This window comes from Diceros bicornis, chromosome 9 (genome assembly GCF_020826845.1).
Source record: "Diceros bicornis minor isolate mBicDic1 chromosome 9, mDicBic1.mat.cur, whole genome shotgun sequence".
Classification (NCBI taxonomy): domain Eukaryota; kingdom Metazoa; phylum Chordata; class Mammalia; order Perissodactyla; family Rhinocerotidae; genus Diceros; species Diceros bicornis.
The window spans coordinates 27815300-27833747 of NC_080748.1; the positions used below are offsets into that span (position 1 = coordinate 27815300).

An 18448-nucleotide genomic window follows, 5' to 3' on the forward strand; every position below is an offset into this window, starting at 1 on the left:
GTTTGTTGCTCTTCTTAGATCTGTGGGTTTATAATCTTCATTAAATTTGGAAAAATTTCAGTTGTTATTTCTGCAAACATTGTTTTTCACTTTTTCTCTCCTCTCCTTTTTGGACATAAATGATATGTATGCTTGAATTTTATAAGTTCAGATATGATTTTTTTTTCTTTTTTTTTCTGGTCTTTTTTTCCCCTCAGTGTTTGATTTTGGTAACTTCTGTTATGTCTTCAAGTTTACTAATCATTTCTTCTGCAGTGTCCAGTCTGTTCGTCCTATTTGGTGTAATTTTCATCTCAGACATTGTAGTTTTAATCTCTATAAATTTGATTTGGGTCTTTTTTATACATTCCATGTCGCTCCATAACATATTTATGCTTTCTTTTACTTTCTTGAACCTATGGAGTATATTTGTAATAGTTGTTTTAATAGAATTGTGTACTAATTCTGTTATTTGTGTCATTTCTGAGTCAGTTTCTATTGATTGATTTTTCTGCTTATTATGCATTGTATTTTTCTGCTTTTTTGCATGCCTGGTAATTTTTGACTGGATGCCAGACATTGTGACTTTTATGTTGTATGCTAGATTTCTAAAAATTCTTTTAATATTTTGAATTCTACTCTAGGATGCAGTTAATTTATTTGGAAAGAATTTGGTCCTTTCAAGGCTTACTTGTAAGCTCTGTTAGGAGGGACCAGAGCAACCTTTAATCTAGGGCTAATTTGGTCCCGCTACTGAGGCAATATCCTTCGCAGTACTCAACCTAATTTCCCACATATTATGAGATTTCTTCACTCTGGCTGTTGGGAACATGAACTATTCCCAGCCCTGTGTGAGTACTAGGAATTCTTCAGCCTGCCTCTTTCCAATGGTTCTTTCCTTGGCCTTGGAGAATTTTCTCACAGACATGTGCTAATCAGTTCTCAGATGAAGATTTTGAGGGGAACCTTCTGCAGATTCTGGGGCTCTCTTTGCAGCTCTCTCCTCTCTGGCATTCTGCTTTATGAATTTTAGTCACACTGGCCTTCTTGAATTCTTAACTCTGTCTCTTTAACTCAGGGAATCTGCCATGCTCTGTTAGGATTCCCCTTCCTGCTGTGCATCCTGGGTAAATTAAGGCTTACCTTGTTTGTTTCTCTTCTCTCAGGAATTACTGAGCTGAGCTGCCTGATGTCCCAGATCTGAAAACTGTTGTTTTATATATTTTGTCCAGTTTTTTAGTTTTGTAAGACAGAAGAGTAAATTCAGTCCCTGTTGCTCCATCATATCCTGAAACAGAGGTCACTGTAATTGTACTTTTAATTCTCTGTCAAAATAATTTTTGGAAGATGTTCGTTTTAAATTTTTAAGTAGTAATAGGGCTTTTTAAAAAACATTTGCTTATCTGTTTAAAATTTTAAAAATAACTTCTAGTTTTATTGTCTTGTATTCAGAAGATGAAACTTGTACCATTTTTCCTATGGAAATTTATTGATTTCTTTGTGGCTTATTACAAGGTCACTTTTTGTGATTTCTTTGTGTACAACTTAAAAAAATGGTTTTTAGTAGGAATCAAATCTAAACATGCACACAATCATATGTAGTCAGTCTTATTATATATTTTAAATATCTTGTCTTTATTTTCTGCCTTAGAATCATAGATTGATGTCTACCAATTTTAAAGTGGCTAAAAAATAAAATTAACCTTGTAGTTATTCTAAGTGCCACCCTTTACAAATTTTGAATTTTTTCAGTTATACCAGAACTCTTTGAATATAATCTTGGACTCAAGAAGATACTAGGCACTCAATACCCCTTAGTGATTTGGGATAATTTCCATTTGACGTTTCTTTAAAAACAAGAAATAAAACTCTAAATTTTCCAAAACTACTAATTGAAGGAATAATTGGCAGACTAATTTCTAGTCTTCTTTAATGCCTGTTTCTTAGGTGTTAACATCCAAATTACCTCATGATATATTTAAATTTTGAAAGTCTACTTTAAATGAACCAGATTAAGAAATACATGTTTTAAATAAATATATATGTATATTAGAAATGTGTATTAAATATATGATCTGTAGATTAAGAAATAAAGCCAAGCTTTATTTTCTTATTTTTCTTAAGGATTATAAACAACTGTTTACAGATAATTACCTTTCACTTTATTTAAGCTCATACTCATAGAGTTATTTTAGTTCTGCAGAGAGAGATTAAAATAATAATAGGTCTAATAACTTCTTCTGTCAGCTCTGTAATTGAGAGATCTATCATCAGAAGACGAGGCCGAGAATTTTGATTGGAAACACATAGTGGGAGACAGAGAACCTAAAAGTCTTTGGGGCTAAGGAACTGGAACAGAAAACTCCAGAGCAGGCTCTGACCAGCATTTTCACAGAGCCAACATGTATTCCAAGCTGAGGCCATTGCCTCCTAATGCCAAAGAATCCTACAGATGCCATCTAAGCTTGTCACCAACCATCTCACTCAGCTTTCTACCTAATTCCTCATTCCCAAACATGCAGAGAGATCCATAATTTTAAGATATTTTACTTTATAATTATACATGTATAATAATGAAAAAATGTTTTTTATAGCCTGTAGCCTTTTAAATTCTCATTGAAGAAGTATTATGCATCTGGACCAATAATGCTTGTATTTGTGTGTGGGGGGGAACTTTTTAAGCAAAATAATTATATATGGTATAAGCTGCTCTATTTAATTTTTTGTGTCAATATTTTTCTATGTTCTTTATAATTTTCCCTCTTATGACTGCAAATGTTTGTTCTAAGTTGCAAAACATACCACATTTAAAAATACATTAAATTTTCACAAAATTACACTCTAAATTATGAATGCTCTAATTCTAAAATCTTCTTTGCTTTTTAAATTTCAAGATTAAATTGATAATATTTAAGTATGTACTTGCTATACTTTCTTATTATGATTGGGAATAGCATCTTCCCTGAGGAACTAACATATTAGCAGATGAATCTGTTACTATCACTATCAACATGCCTTTGTTAGAAACCTTTATTTACATTTTTAAGCAAGATAGTCAGGCCAGTTTAATCTGTTGACAAAACCCCATGTGTGAATAAGTATAAGACTGAAAGGGAGAAATGGGATGAGAAAAAAATTTTGTTTATCCCTGGACTTTTTTTTTTTTTTGGCCAAGAATTAAATTTGCCTCAGCTTAATTGCTTTATGCACATTCTTATGACGTTGCACCATTGGGAGCGAGGAAGAAAAAGAGCTGTGACTGTGTGGTATGTATCTAAGAGTGTGTTAGAGAGGGAGAGGAGAACGCATAAGCAAGCTGGTTTGACCAGAAACAGAACTGCCTGTGACAGATTAAGAGACAAGCAAGGCTTGGAATCTGAGAGCAAGCAAAGAGAGTGGAAATTTACAGCTCCCCTGTGTGAGTGTTCAAGTGATCATTTTCTGCTAACGTTTTCCGGTGGTAACTGTTGCTCTTCAAAGAGAGAGACAGAAAGTCAAGACAAGATTGTGGAAACTCTTTTCTCTTCCACGCTTTGGTAATAGGAGGCACCCTCTATTAAATGGAAGATAAAGACTACTTCGTCTAAGGTGCTTTGAACCCGAGAGAGAGCTGTCTTCAGCACCTCACCATGTGTCTACTTTTTGTTGCTTAGACAAGCCTGGGCATTTCTATAACATTTGGTGAGTATCAACCAGGTTATCTATACCGTTTCATAGAAATGGAATTAATATGGTAAACTTTAGTTCTAGTTGAAGTTTTACAGTTGTTGCTTAGACATTCATTTGATAAATCATGTTGTTACCTTGTTTCTTTATGCATGATGAACTGCTGTTACTAGGAGAGGTTTAAAAAACAACTACAAAACAATACTTCTCTGTTGCCTAAGGCATTTGAACCATTACCAACTATTCTGTGTCCATGGACTATCTTATTTTGGAAATGGGTTTTTATTTACAAAGTTTCCAAAAATAAAAGTAGTGGCAGTATACCATTTTTTATATTTCTCTTTAAACTGCACGAAAATTCAAAAGCTATCCCTTTCTGTCTATTATCAGTAAATTTAAAATTATCATTGTGAGGTTTGATATTATCAATTATTATAAATTACAGCATTCCCTTATAATTCAAATAGAAATGTTAATGATACCATTAATTAAAAGGATATATAATTTAAATGTTGAATGTTTCTGTTAGATCCAATAAGTGACACATGATTTTTCCAAAATTCTGTAATGAAAATAAAAATTAGACAATTTACATATCAGATTTACCATTTAATACAAAATGAATGCACATGGATTTCATATTAAGGAATAAAGCAGTTATTTTGTTCTTATAGCTGATACCAAGCTCTCATGTAATGTTGTTCTGCTGAAGAACTATTATAACTAGATGCAAATGTATATAAGCAATAGAGCAGAGAAAAGAAAAGTAAACTCTTAAATACGTATTTACATTCCAGTTCCAAACTTCATGTGCGACTGTAACATAGGAGATTGTAGGCTAATTTTATAGGCATTGACAGAAGACATGTAGTCATTCCTCTGTGGGAGGAAGTATGTATTGTTAGCTGCTACACTGAGTCATTGCATAAAGATGCACCATTCTAACAAGTTTCTAATCTACTCTCTGCCAGCCTCAAAAAATTTCCTTAGTTACTGATTCAATTGAGTCCTTTAAGGCAGAACAACTTAGCTGAAATGAAAACTTCAGCAGAGTGTCAGTAAACCTATTAAAAGAGTTTGTACCCTAGACATAATATAAAATGGCTGTACTTTTTCTGATATTTCCTCTATGTGTGCAGAAGCCTGTAGAACAGGTTTTGTTTTGCGGGGTTTTTTTTTTAGCCTATTGACCTGTGTATAAGAAGAAACTCAGCTGGTCTGTGGAAATCTTTTCTGGACCAATATCTTGCATTTAAAGTCAAAAGTAGATACAATAGAGATAATATCACAAACTCAATTTTTACTTCTTTATGGAATTTCCCACCTTAGATCCTTCTTAGACCAATGGAAGATTTGCACACAGCTTCACAATTGTCAGAGTAATTTTTTATTTTAAACTAGTAATTCATTAGTATTACTTTAGTGGTGGCACCATTTCTTAAGCACATAGGAACGTAAATATAGAAATAAAGTATAAGTCATCCCCAATTTACGAATGTTTTGTACTTTAGAAATTTAGAGTGGGTTGTTGGAAATTTGGGACGCATCTTCTCTGGGAAACAGTTTAACAAAGGATTGTTTGGCTTTTATTATAGCCTAAGAATATATTTTAGTCACACTATAGAAGAACCATCACCACCCTGAAAAATATTAGAAAATCAATTCTAGTGATGAAACTAAATATAAAAACAATTATGTTAAATAAGACATTATTTTTATTTATCCTAAATATTAATACTTGAAGAAAAGCAAATTTAATGAGATGGATGGGTATTTGGAAGAATGCTTATAAATAGGATTTCTAGGTACTTTTTTTTAATAATTTTATTTATTTATTTATTTTTCCCCCCAAAGCCCGAGTAGATAGTTGTATGTCACAGCTGCACATCCTTCTAGTTGCTGTATGTGGGACGTGGCCTCAGCATGGCTGGAGAAGCAGTGCCTCGGTGCGCACCCGGGATCCAAACCCGGGCCTCCAGCACTGGAGTGCGTGCACTTAACCGCTAAGCCACAGGGCCGGCCCTCTAGGTACTTTTAAGAGCTTCCAAGGTTGATTGCACTGTTTATGAGATCTAATCTTATGTTAAAATCAGTGATGTTTCTTTTCTTTGCTACAGGAATATTTCTAGCCATTGCTTTCATGCTTATCAGCCATTTCTGAGGTCCAGCCCAGTGTCTTGGCACATAAGTAGGTACCTAATAAATAGTTACTAGATGAGGACTAAACTCTTTCTTTGATTCCTGAAAATGGAACTGAGTAATTTTTCCATGGTATCCAAAAATGGAAAGGAGTTTAGGGGCACACACTTTTCATTATGAGAAGAAATGCCTTGACGAGAGTTGGTTGAATTGTGAGAAGTGAACAAAGCAATAGTACAGAATAGGCCTAACTATTAAGAGAAAAAGAAAAGACCTTGGTATAACTTGATGGCAGTCCTGAATGTTAGAGATGGTGATGAGGTGAGACAGTTTACTGGCGAGGTATCTTGAGTACATGGGATATTCTGAAGTAAGGTGTCAGCTTTAACTTTATTTATTTGCGTATGTGTACTAGGACCCATATGAAGGAATGTGGCCTATTGGTAAAACTCAAATCAAGTCTATCCAAATTAACTTTAATTATACTGGCCTAAAAGTTTCTCTAAAGTGCTGAGATATAACATTTAAAAGTTAGTATTGCAATAAACATGTGTAATGGAGTAATTAATAATGAAATAATACAATGAATGCAGATTACAGTTATCTTGGATGATTTTTAGTGGCAGAAAAACTTTTCCATTTGATCAATAAACACTTTCTTTGTTCTGTTTGAAAAAAATTTAAAATAAACCTGCCACCACATAAAAAAAAAATTCAGAAAAGTTCAGGAATGACCATTCTTTTATTGACAAATCATATTTAAAAAGTAATGATTTTGAATAATCCTAAGTGGCATAAAATAGGTGCTTAATAAATATTTGTTGAATGATTGAATGAAATAAGATGGAATAGTTTGGACGATTTTCCATTTCCGAGATATGGATGTCTGTATTTACATGTACGTATATGTATGTTTTTATAGTACAGCTTAAAGATAATATTTAGCTGATATTCTCTTAGCAAGGAAAAAAATCTATTAATACTATATTAGCATGCTTTTTAATTATGGTCATACTTAGTACTCCATTGGTAATTAAAGTAATTGGTTTAAACTGAAATCTTTACTGCTTGTAAATGAGATAATATACTTTTCAGTTTTGTGTCTTATATGTCTTAAATTTCTAGCAGAAACTCATCTAGTCTCTTCCAGCTTTGGAAGAGAGGTTATATTAACCTACCCAGCCAGAAAAACTTTCCGAACCTGAAGTCTAAGAGATACTTGCTAACTATAGCTAAATCGCTTTCATCTCTACTCTTCCGTGTTAATGTTTTTATAGATTGACAGTTCATAGACAACAGGGGCTTACTGAAGCTATGAAATAGTTATTTTCACTCTATAACTGTAACTTTTTCACTCTATAACTATAAACCTTGTCTTACAACCAATAACAGTATCTAACCAAAATTTGGTGATTGTTATGTATAAAATGTATGTGCTTACAGGAAAGACTAAAAAAAAAGTGAATTTTGAGTTTCCCTTGATAATTCCATTGTGAGAAATAACCATTTGTGAATTTTGGTGAGATTTGATGCTTTACTTACAGTTACTAGTTTTTGAGAATACTGATCTAGCTTCAAATCTCTGCTATAAATTGAGATTGTGCAATTCTAATAGTATCTAATTCTAGTAGTATCTAATACTAATTTAGAATTAGTATTCTAATTCTAAAAGTATCATTCATTGACAATCATTAATAGCTAAGAGATGTAGAAACTTTTAGCTCTTACCAATGACTGGAGCTGTCAACAGAAACATTACTATGAATCTAATGAATAAAGTTACTGGTTGTTTTTTCTGGAACAGTAGTCTAGTAGGTTATTATTTATAACAATAAATAAATTAGTAGTTGTATGTCTTCCTAACTTCATATACTAGTTCTATTTTTAAGTTATTTCAGTAGTTACAATATATTAGAATTAAGAAGCAATTCCCAAGGACATGGGTTTCTCTTCTTATAAAAGAGTTTTTATTCCGATGTAAGTCTGATCAAGACTTCCAGATGAATAAGGATGCATAAAAAACTTCTCACATGTTTTCCATTTCTATGTAAATTGTCTTATTTTTAGAAAATGTCTCTCCCTCAAACTCTGTTAATAAAACTTATAAAAACAAGATCATTCTTAGTAATTTTGAACTGAGAAAAAGGATGATCAGTGACAGTATTTATACTTGTCTACTGATTTTCACTCATTTCTTTAGATTTTCAAGTACAAAATTCAATTGTGGTGCCTTCTAATTATATTTAGGATGTATATTAGGGTAGAAGACATTGGAAGATACTTTGACATATATAATATGCTTTATAATGGATTTGGTGTCATAACATATATAACTATAATGATATTCTTTGTAATTTATTATCTCTGTGATGGCAATTCTAAATTATGACTTTGCCGGGGGAGCAGGGGAAGGCCTACTTGGATACAGCAAATATAGTAGAACTTTTAGTATACTAAAATACTTTATGTATTTTAAAATTTACATTCAATCAAATGCACCCATTTTAAGAGAACAGGTCAATGAATATGGGCAAATGTATACATTCATGTAACCTCCATCCCATTAGTCTTTAAAAGATGAATCTTATAGGCCCAATTATTTGCCATAGATGCACTTGATTACATTGTTTCTATCTAGTGAGTCTTATTTGGAATACAGATAAAAGAATGGTAGTAATTCATGAACTTTTCTGAATTTTTCTTATGTGGTGGTAGGTTTATTTTAATTTTTTCAGTTTAAGAGACGGTACCCGTGCCTTAAGTTTAAATTAGCAAACTCTGAGAAAGAATTTTGGAAATGTTCCTCTCTCACTTATTGTTGATTGTAAATAGACTTAAATGAAGGGAAAGAAGGCTCATTTTTAAGTTGGCCTTCTTAGAGTGAGTTAGCAGTTTGGTTATCCTTTTTTATGGTTTTACCTGTGGAAATCTTGAGATTTTTCTTGGCTTCAAAGATAAATTTCCCACTCCCTTAAATTTTTGTGAGAAACCTTTGAAATTAGAACTATTATTGAATAGCACCAATTAGAGGTTAGACATAAAGGCCTGGAAATATTCATTAGCCACCTACAGATAGACACTTATTCCTGCTTAAAATATTTTAAGGGATAACAATGACGGCATTTAATGCCCCAAATGACCTCTTCTCCTAGCTTCGCCTTTCCTCTCCCCCTTCAAACACTCCTCTTCACTTATGTCATTGAACATGTTCCGATGACTTACTCAAGTGATTGACTTTGGGCCATCTTTAATAGGTCTCACATACAAGTTAGGAATATGAAATATTTTAGTGTGTATTAGAAAAGGGAATGCTGCCAAAATCTACTACAAAATCTACAGGGCCTGAATTCCCTGGGCACAGAGCTGAATAAATCTTTTTTGGCTTTCTCTCCAGAATCTGAGCCAAGTACTACTCTTTATGAAATTTCATAGCCAAAGTAACAGAAATTGTATTTGTTTGTCTAATGCTTTGAAACGACATGGTGATCAGATATTCCACAGTTTGAACTTTAAAAAACGGTTGTTTAGTCATTAAAAATATCATTTACGAGAAAGTGTTTCCATTATAAAAGCATTTGCATGATCTATTAAAGTTCGGAAAAAACGGAAAATTTGAGGGAAGAAGAAAATTAAGCATCCATAAGCCAACTTATCCAGAGGCAATCAGTGTTAACTATTTAAAATTATTTTTTCTATGCATAGGTTTGCTGTATTTGTTTACTTTTACGTAGTTGTAGTTGTGCTGTGTAATATGGGATGCTGTTTTTAGCAACATTTCCATTTTAGTTCACATTCTTCGTAAACATTTTAATAGCCATATACTGTATTTCATTAAATCTAACAAACCGTTGGTTGTAAGGCATATACTTTATGTACCACTAAGAAAGAAAAAAAACAAACTGCCAATCAGTTGTAAGACACACCTAAATTTCAGAGATGTTAAAATGGAAAAAAAAAAAAAGTTATAGAAATAACCATATATTAGTTTATTTTCTGAGGACAAATTGCCGGGAGAGGAATTACTACTAAGTCAGAGGTTGTGAACGTTTAAGGGTTCTAGATCAATATTGCCAAATTACTGTCCAATTTATATTCAATATAAATATATTATTTATATTTAAATAAATTTAAATATATTTATATTCAGTAAGAAAAGAGAGGGCCTGTTGCATCTCACCATCAGTAGAATTGAATTTTCTCAAAACAGTAACAAACAACTTCATCATTTGATGGGCAAAATAGTCTTTCACTTTGAGTTTGCATTTTTTATCGTAGAGAATAAACATTTACTATGTGTTTAACTATATTTCCTCCTTTGTGGTTTTCCATTATCTATATATTTTTTCCTAATGGTTTTCTTATTCATCTTCAGAGATCTCCTTTTATGATGATATTAGCACTCTGTCTTTCATATTCATATCACAGAATTCTCTTATTTCTTGTTGCCCTATAATTTTATTTATTTGATCCATAAAAATTCAAAATTTTTATTAGATTTGTAGCATATTTGTATTAACTCTGATTTGTCAGTCTTTTTCTTTGAGATTTAGGTCATCACTTTTAAAATTAGAGAAATTATTTTACATCCAGAAATTTGAAAGTCATTTATATTAACACCTGTATCTAGGCTCTTTTGTTCCATTGGTCTGTTTTTCTTGTGCCACTGTTTTACTTGGAGTACTTTATAACACTTTTAATTTCATTCCTTCCTAAATAATCTTCCTTTTTAAAATTTGTTATCCTTGCTTTTTTGGTCTTCTTGACTTAGTTTAGTTACCAAGAACTTTTTTGGACATGTAACTGGAATTGTATCAAACCATGGACTTTAAGAATAATTGACATCTTAATAATATTCAGTTATTCTGTTCAAAAACAAGATAGGTTTTTCTACTCAAGTCTTTTTTATCTTAGTTATGTGGGTTTTTTCCCTCAAATCTCTATTGTTTCAGGAAAGAAGAAATGTACGCATTATAAATAATGCAGAAAAACACCATGATGAAAAAATTTAGGGGGCCAGCCAGGTGTCACAAGTGGTTAAGTGCACGCGCTCCGCTGCGGCAGCCTGGGGTTCACCGGTTCGGATCCCGCTTGGCAAGCCATGCTGTGGCGGCATCCCATATAAAGTGGAGGAAGTGGGCACAGATGTTAGCCCAAGGCCAGTCTTCCTCAGCAAAAAGAGGAGGATTGGCAGATGTTAGCACAGGGCTGATCTTCCTCACACACACACACAAAAAATTTAAATGTATCACAAATCTCATAATTCAGATAATACCATTAATGTTAGCTGAACCACATTCCAGAAATCATTCTACAGATATATACAGTTAAAAGGATGGCTTGCTGAAGGATTGCATAGATAAATAGACACATCTTGTATGTCTTTACGTACGTCTTTCACTTATTAGTTTTCTACTTTAGGAACAGTACTTGCCCTTATGTTGGATTATCATTTTCAATTTTCCATAGTGATAGATTCCTTATTTTTAACTTTTTATTTTGAGATAACTATCGATTCACATGCAATTATAGGAAGTAATACAGAGAGATCCTGTATACCTTTCATCCAGTTTCCCCCTATAGTGACATCTTGCATAACAAGATGTACTTGCATCTTGCAGTATCACAACAAGAAAATTGACATTGATACAATTTACAGACCTTATTCCAATGTCATTGGTTTTACATGCATTCATTTTGCATGTGTTTGTATATTTAATTCTTTGCAATTTTATCATATACGTAGATTCAGATTCGTGTGACCATCACCACAGTCAAAATACAGAACAGTAACATTGCAAGGATTTCTTCACTTTCTTAGCTGTAGCCACCTCCTTCCCTCACCCCTCCATAACTCTGGGCAACCATTGTTCTCCATTTTTGTAATTTTAACATTTTAAGAATATGGAACGGAATAATTCAATATGTAACTTTTGAGGTTAGCTTTTTCCACTCGGCATAACTCCCTTGAGATCCAAGTTGTTGAGTGTATTAATAGTTTGTTTCTTTTTATTGCTGAGTAGTAGTCCATGGTATGGATGTATCACAGTTTAACCATTCGTCCATCCAAGGACATCTGGGTTGTTTCTAAATTTTTGCTATTACAAATAATGTTAGTGTGAAAGTTTGTGTACAGGTTTTTATGTGAAAATAAGTTTTCATTTCTCTGTGATCAGTCATTGCCTTAGAGTGCAATCAGTGGGTTGTATGGTGATCACGTGTAGTTTTGTAAGAAGCTACCATATTCTTTTTTAGAGTGGCTATACCATTTTACATTCCCACGAGCAGTGTAGAGTAACCCAGTTCCTTTGCATCCTCACCAGCATTTGGGCTTATGTTATGACTGTTTTTTATTTTATTTTTTCTGATATGTGTGTAGTAATACCTCGTTGTGGTTTTTTGTGGGTTTTTTTGCTGAGGAAGATTTGCCCTGAGCTAACATCTGTTGCCAATCATCCTGTATTTTTTTTTTTTTTGTATGTGGGTTGCCGCCACAACATGGCTGCTGACAAGTGGTGTTAGGTCTGCACCCAGGAACTGAACCCGGGCTGCTGAAGAAGAATTTAACCACTAGGCCGTGGGCCGGCCCCTCATTGTGGTTTTAATTTGCATTTCTGCAATGGCTAATGATGTTGAACAACTTTTCATGTGGTTATTTGCCATCTGTATATCATTTTCAGTGAAATGTCTGTTTATGTCTTTTGCCCATTTTCTAATTGGGTTATTGGTTATATTACTGTTGAGTTTTGAGAATTCTTTAGATATTCTGGTTACTAGTTATTTGCTGGGTATGTGTTGGTTATGTGAGTTTTAAATATGCTATAATTATGTATTTTTATATTTAATATTTTTAAATTAAAGTTTTGTAGATTTTTCAAGTTTAGCTCTGGTGTAGATATTGTGTGTATGTCGTTATCAGTATGAATCGGATATGTTTTTCATTATATTTTCTTACTGGTTATTGCTTATGTATGAAAGCTAGTAGTTTATGTATATTTATCATGTATTTGACTACTTTTCTCAACTCCTATTAACTCCAGAATTTTTTTAGTTGTTCATCTTAGGTTTATGATGTATATAATCATATTGTCTGTGAATTGCAATTTTGTCACATCCTTCCCAAATTTTGTACTGTTAATTTGTTTTATATTTTAATGCACTGACCAGCACATATAATAATGATAGTGTGATAGTCATGGTCCTTGTTTTTTACCTCTTTTTAGTGAGAATGCCTTCATTAACAATGATATTTTTTTCGATTGAGCTGAGATTTATGTATCTCTATAGATTTTAATTTTATTGGATGCCTTTTTATCATCAACTGAAACAATTTTTATTTGACTTATTGATATAATTAATTATATTCACCAATTTCCTAATGTTAAATAATCTGATTTGGTCCATTATTCTGTAAACATAGCCTTTGATTTTATTGACAAGAATTGTATTTAGAATCTACATTGAACATATTTAAACTGAAAATAATTTAGATCACTTCCCTAGTAACTCCTGTTCCCATTTCTAATAGTAGCTATTCTCAACTTCTGTCTCTTTCTTTAAAGTCCCTACCATACTCCTCTTCTTCATCTTCTCTTCTACTTAGCAGAGAAAATCAAGGTCACAAAATAAAAATAGATAGATAATATAATCTTTATTTTACCCAACATACCTAAAATGTTATTTAGTTTGTAAAAGTAATTGACATATATATTTATTATATATTATATATATGTAATCTATATATATATATGTCCTGTTCACAATAAAAATTAGATACATACAATATTTACATAATATATATATATATAATCTCTACCCCCCTACACACACACTTATATATAATTTAATTATCTTGAGTTCTGTGTTGTCTCATATTCATGTTGTAATATTGCTTGGTATATGTTTATACATCTCTTTATTCTCAACATTTTTGTGTTATTTTGTTTTAGTTGTGTCCCTTGCAGAATTTATAGCTGAATTGTGTGTGTGTGCACATGCATGCACACTAACCCAATTTGAGTTGTGATTTTTTGTAGTAGAATTTAACACATTTGTATGTATTGTAATTGCTAATGTTTGCTCTTATTCCTTCCATATTGTTTTGTATTCTCTATTTACTATTTGCTTATTTTTTTCTTTTTCTTTCCATTCTTGATTCTAGCTGATTAGGTCAAATTATTTTTGTTCCTTTTGTCCCCCTTCTGGTAGTTGAAAGTTCTACCTCCTACTTCTGTTATTGTTCCTTGAACAAAGTACAAAGTGTATTAAAAGAATTTTACTTATTTTTATTTTTCTAGGTTAGTGTTGTTGTTATTTTTTGTTACGCTTTGCCTCTATCAAAATACTTTAGGAATACTTTTTTAATAATTATATTCAGCTTCACAGATACATTGTCGGCCTTCATTTAGACTTAACTATAAATTTTATTGGTTTCTTCATCCAACTGCATATCTTTTTTTTTTTTTTTGGTGAGGAAGATCGGCCCTGAGCTAACATCTGCCAATCCTCCTTTTTTTTTTTTTTTTTTTGCTGAGGAAGACTGGCCCTGGGCTAACATCCATACCCATCTTCCTCTACTTTATATGGGACGCCGCCACAGCATGGCTTGACAAGCAGTGCGTTGGTGCGCGCCCGGGATCCGAACCGGCGAACAGTGGGCCGCTGCAGCAGAGCACGTGCACTGAACCACTAGCGCCACTGGGCTGGCCCCCCAACTGCATATCTTTTTCAACTATTTTCTCATTTTCTTGTTTCTTCTCCCTCTTGTGCTTCCTCCACTGCTTCTCCATCTACATCCTTAGATAATTTTACTTTGCCCTCACACATGCATAATAGTTTGACTGAGTATAGAATTCTAGATTAAAAGTCTTTTCCCCTAGAAACTACGTAAATAGTGTTTCACTGTTTTCTAACATTTGATGTCAAGTTAAAAGTCCTTTCTTCTCTTAGAATCTGGTTCCTAGCTGCTACTCTGGATTTCCCCACTCTATGGAAGGGGATTTGTAGGATTCCTCTTTAGTCTTAGGATTCAGAAATTTTAGAATGTTCTTGGAGTGGACCTTTCTGCATTCCCCCTGTATAGCCGTTAGTTTATGTAAATCTGAAGACATATGCCTTTGTTTAGCTCAGGAAATTTTCTTTTTTTTTTCTTTGTTGATTTATTTGTTATTCTCTTTTTGTCAGTTATCTTTGTTTTTTTCTTTAATAACTCCTATTCAGTCAATACTGGCTCTTCAGATCTGTCCTGTGTATTTCTCTGAATAGATTCTTTTTTGTATTTATTCGTGTTTTTCTCAACATTCCAGATTTCCATGGCTTGGTCTTCAAATTGCTAATTTGTTTTTCAATTCTATACCATTCTACCAGTCAGCTGCTGTTCTACTGCATTTTTTATTTAGTTGTGCATGCTTTTACTTCTAAGAATATTTTCTCATTCACTGTTTACTTTTTTGTCTCAGCAGCCTGTTCTTATTTTATGGACACAATAGCAGCATGTCATATTTGGGGAGGAATATTAAGTAAATATATATTTTTTCTAGTTTCTTGTTTTAATGCCTTTCCTCTCCCCTTCTCCCAGGGGTTTGCTCTCTTTGTTTATCTTTATATTTCTCTTTCATTTTCTTTATTTTCCTCAAATGCCTGGTGATTCTTAATTGTGATTTATATTTTTAAGCAAGGGACTATATTAATTAGCATTGGTAGCTAGTATGGCTTTCTTCAACTACCTAAAGAAATGGGCAAAGTAGAGAAATAGGAAATTTACAGAAAAAGAAAGTTTAAAAGCCAATAAGTATATGAAAAAGTGCCCATTCTTGTTAGTAATGTGAGAAATACAAATTAAAATAATAATGGGGTAACCTTTTACAACTGTCATGTTGGCAAAAATTTTGAATTCTGACAGTTCCAACTGTTGGGAAAGATGGAGCACAGCTGGGACTTATACACTGCAGTGAGAGTAGAAATTAGTATAACACCTTAGGCAAGCAATGTGGCCGTGTCTGGTGAAGATGAGCATACCGTTTGTGCCCTTTGAATCCACTTTAGAACAGTGTTTTTTTAGACTTTAGTTTGTCTAAACTCACTAGCAGGTAGTGAAATCAATTTAATGGATAATGATCAGCACTTTTTTTTTAATGATGTAGGGTTGAACAGGTAGAATGGAAAATATCCAGAGGGCAGGTATTGTTTCATGAAACAATTATACAATCATTTATACATTCCTTTGTTCTGGGTCATAATGTAACATGCATTTCTTACTACAAGTCACTATAAAAAAAGTTGAAACCAGTGCCCTGGAGAAGTTCTTGTACAAATGTACCAGTAGACCTGCAAAAGAATCTGTATTACAATCATGTTTGTAATAAACAATTGAAAACAATTAGAACTCGGAGAATTGGTAAATAAATTGTGGTATAGTCATACAGTAGGATGCTATACAGCAGGTAAGATGAATAAACTAGAGATTAATGTATCAACACGAGTAAATCTCATAAACATAGTGTTGAGCGAGGAAAAAAGGAGCTTATGGTATGATACCATTTCTGTAAAGCTTTAAAGTGTACACAACAATATTATGTTATCTATAAATGTTAGTAAAAGTGTGAAAAATGTAGAGGATGGATAAATGATAGGCCCAGTATGAGCCGGAGGGGAATGGGATCAGAGAGATGTACCAAGGGGGTTGATTACTTCAGTTGTTTTTTTTTATTTTAATCTGGGCAGTACATATACACGAATTTATTACATTGTTCTCTCTTTCTTCTTCTGAATACCCCAAATATTTTATTTAAACTAAATTAAAATATCTAGAGGGAAAAGTCCTGTTGAAACATTTTGATTAGCATGATGGTGTGACAATCCATTTGTGAGTCAATTGCTGTAGCCAGGGCAGTGGAAGAAGTACTCTGGCCACACCTGTGTCATGTTCCCATCCTTCTGGTAGAGTGAGGTAGGAAAGGAAGCAGACAGGTCTATCGCTAGAAGAGGCCAAATAGCTACCAGAGCTTTTCTTTTTCTTTTCTGATTCAGTTAATTCTACTTCTATTGTTATTATTTTCTATCCTTCTTTTATTGGAGATTTTTGGGGCAGGTTCCTTTTTAACTTGTTTAATTGAATTCTTATTTATTTTTATTCCCATATGAATGGATTATAATTCTAGATTCTGACCCTCTCACATGTCCTGCCAACAATATCAAGGCTCCCTTTCAAGAACTGTTGCTGATTTTTAGCATTTATTTTGTGGAACTCTTGTGGGCTTGATTCCATCTCATCTTTTTGTAAAATTTTTAGTAAGCATACACAGTCTGTTCACACATAAATATGTTGGCTAAAGATTTAATTATGAGGTTAGAGACTTTCCTTTTAGAACTCTGTAGATTTTCTCCATGGTCTTATGACATTCGGTTTTATAGAACTCCAAAGAGAACTTGATTTTTATCCTTTTTTTTTGTTAAGTTCACTTTGTAGGAAAGTGCTTTGAGGGAAGAATGTTTGTTTCTTTTAATAGCCACAGGACACTGAATTTGGGGTCTCATCATTAATCTCAACTGGAAAAATCCTTTAAATGACCAGATTTAGATCTTTTTTCTGCTTAAGCTGTTATATCTTTGTGCTTCTGCTCCGTTTTTTAGTTCCTTTTATTGTTCTTGTTGGCTTCCTCCACTTCCCCCCATTGTTGTAGTACCTTTTTATAGGATAGTACTTTATCTTCTCCATAGCTCTATAATAAACATATATATATATACACACACACATACACACACACTTAGTATCTTTTCTCCATCATTTTAGTTTCTTTGACCTTTTTTTACATTCTGGCAAAATCTTTTGTGTGTCTGTGTTTGCCACTACATTGTGAGCCCTCTGAGGCATATTCATTTTGCATTTCCTAGTTTAGTGCCTGGCACATTACAGGTGCTCAGTAAATAGTTTTTGAATGAGTAACTGTAGACTAATTTTGTCCTTTTCAGTTGTCCTCAATCAGTTTTCTGTGGGGTCATTTCCGCTTTCTGCAGATTTGGATTACCATGCTGCATATGGGGCATATCTGTATACGTGTGTATGTGTTTTTGATCTTTTATCTTGGCCAGCTCTCATTTTGTCTAAGTCTTTTTCTTTTTCTTTTTTCCAGTTATGTCTGTTATATCTCCTACAGAGAATTAATTTTGGAAGCAACCTTTCCTGTCCATGTCCAAGGGCATTTCTCCCCTTTTCTTGTGCTGCTTTTTTTTTTTCTTTAAATAGAACCTATGTTACTTGTTGTTTATTCTGTTTGCTCTCTTTTCAAAGTGGAGGAGTACAACAGGGCCAGTGTCAGTCCACTGGCATTTGTGTGCTGCATGGCCCGCTGTCAGCACTAACGCTAGAGGGCAGATTGATGTGCATGGCCCCAACACAGTTTTCAGTGCCCAGGAGGCATTCATCTAATGTCAGTCTGTTGGACTTAACATGACATCTTCTCCTGTGCTTGCTAATGTGTGTTCTAAAGACTCTGAGGTAGACTTTATGGAAAAATTACTACTACCACTTTATCCCTGCAAAGCACCATTTTCAGGACTTCTCCATTCCTTTTGCCTCCGTCGTATGCACTTTGTCTTTGGCCATGTTGAATACTAGGAGTTAAAGACTCAGAATGGATATGGACCATCGATGAATAACTGAGAGCTC

At 33.2% G+C, this 18448-nt stretch overlaps 1 protein-coding gene across 12 annotated transcripts in view; it reads left to right on the forward strand.

The window, feature by feature from the left end:
* Positions 1-18448, forward strand: part of CAB39L (calcium binding protein 39 like) — a 156075-nt gene that overhangs the window by 51854 nt on the left and 85773 nt on the right. For 3 of the 12 annotated variants that reach the window (XM_058548146.1, XM_058548148.1, XM_058548154.1), the window contains one exon: positions 3523-3660. The exons of 8 other annotated variants lie outside the window; for them this stretch is intronic. The gene's annotated coding sequence lies outside the window, so the exon portion shown is untranslated. Of the gene's footprint in view, positions 1-3522; positions 3661-5650; positions 5674-18448 lie in introns of those variants that run through there. One more of the 12 variants, XM_058548150.1, reaches the window with a different exon arrangement.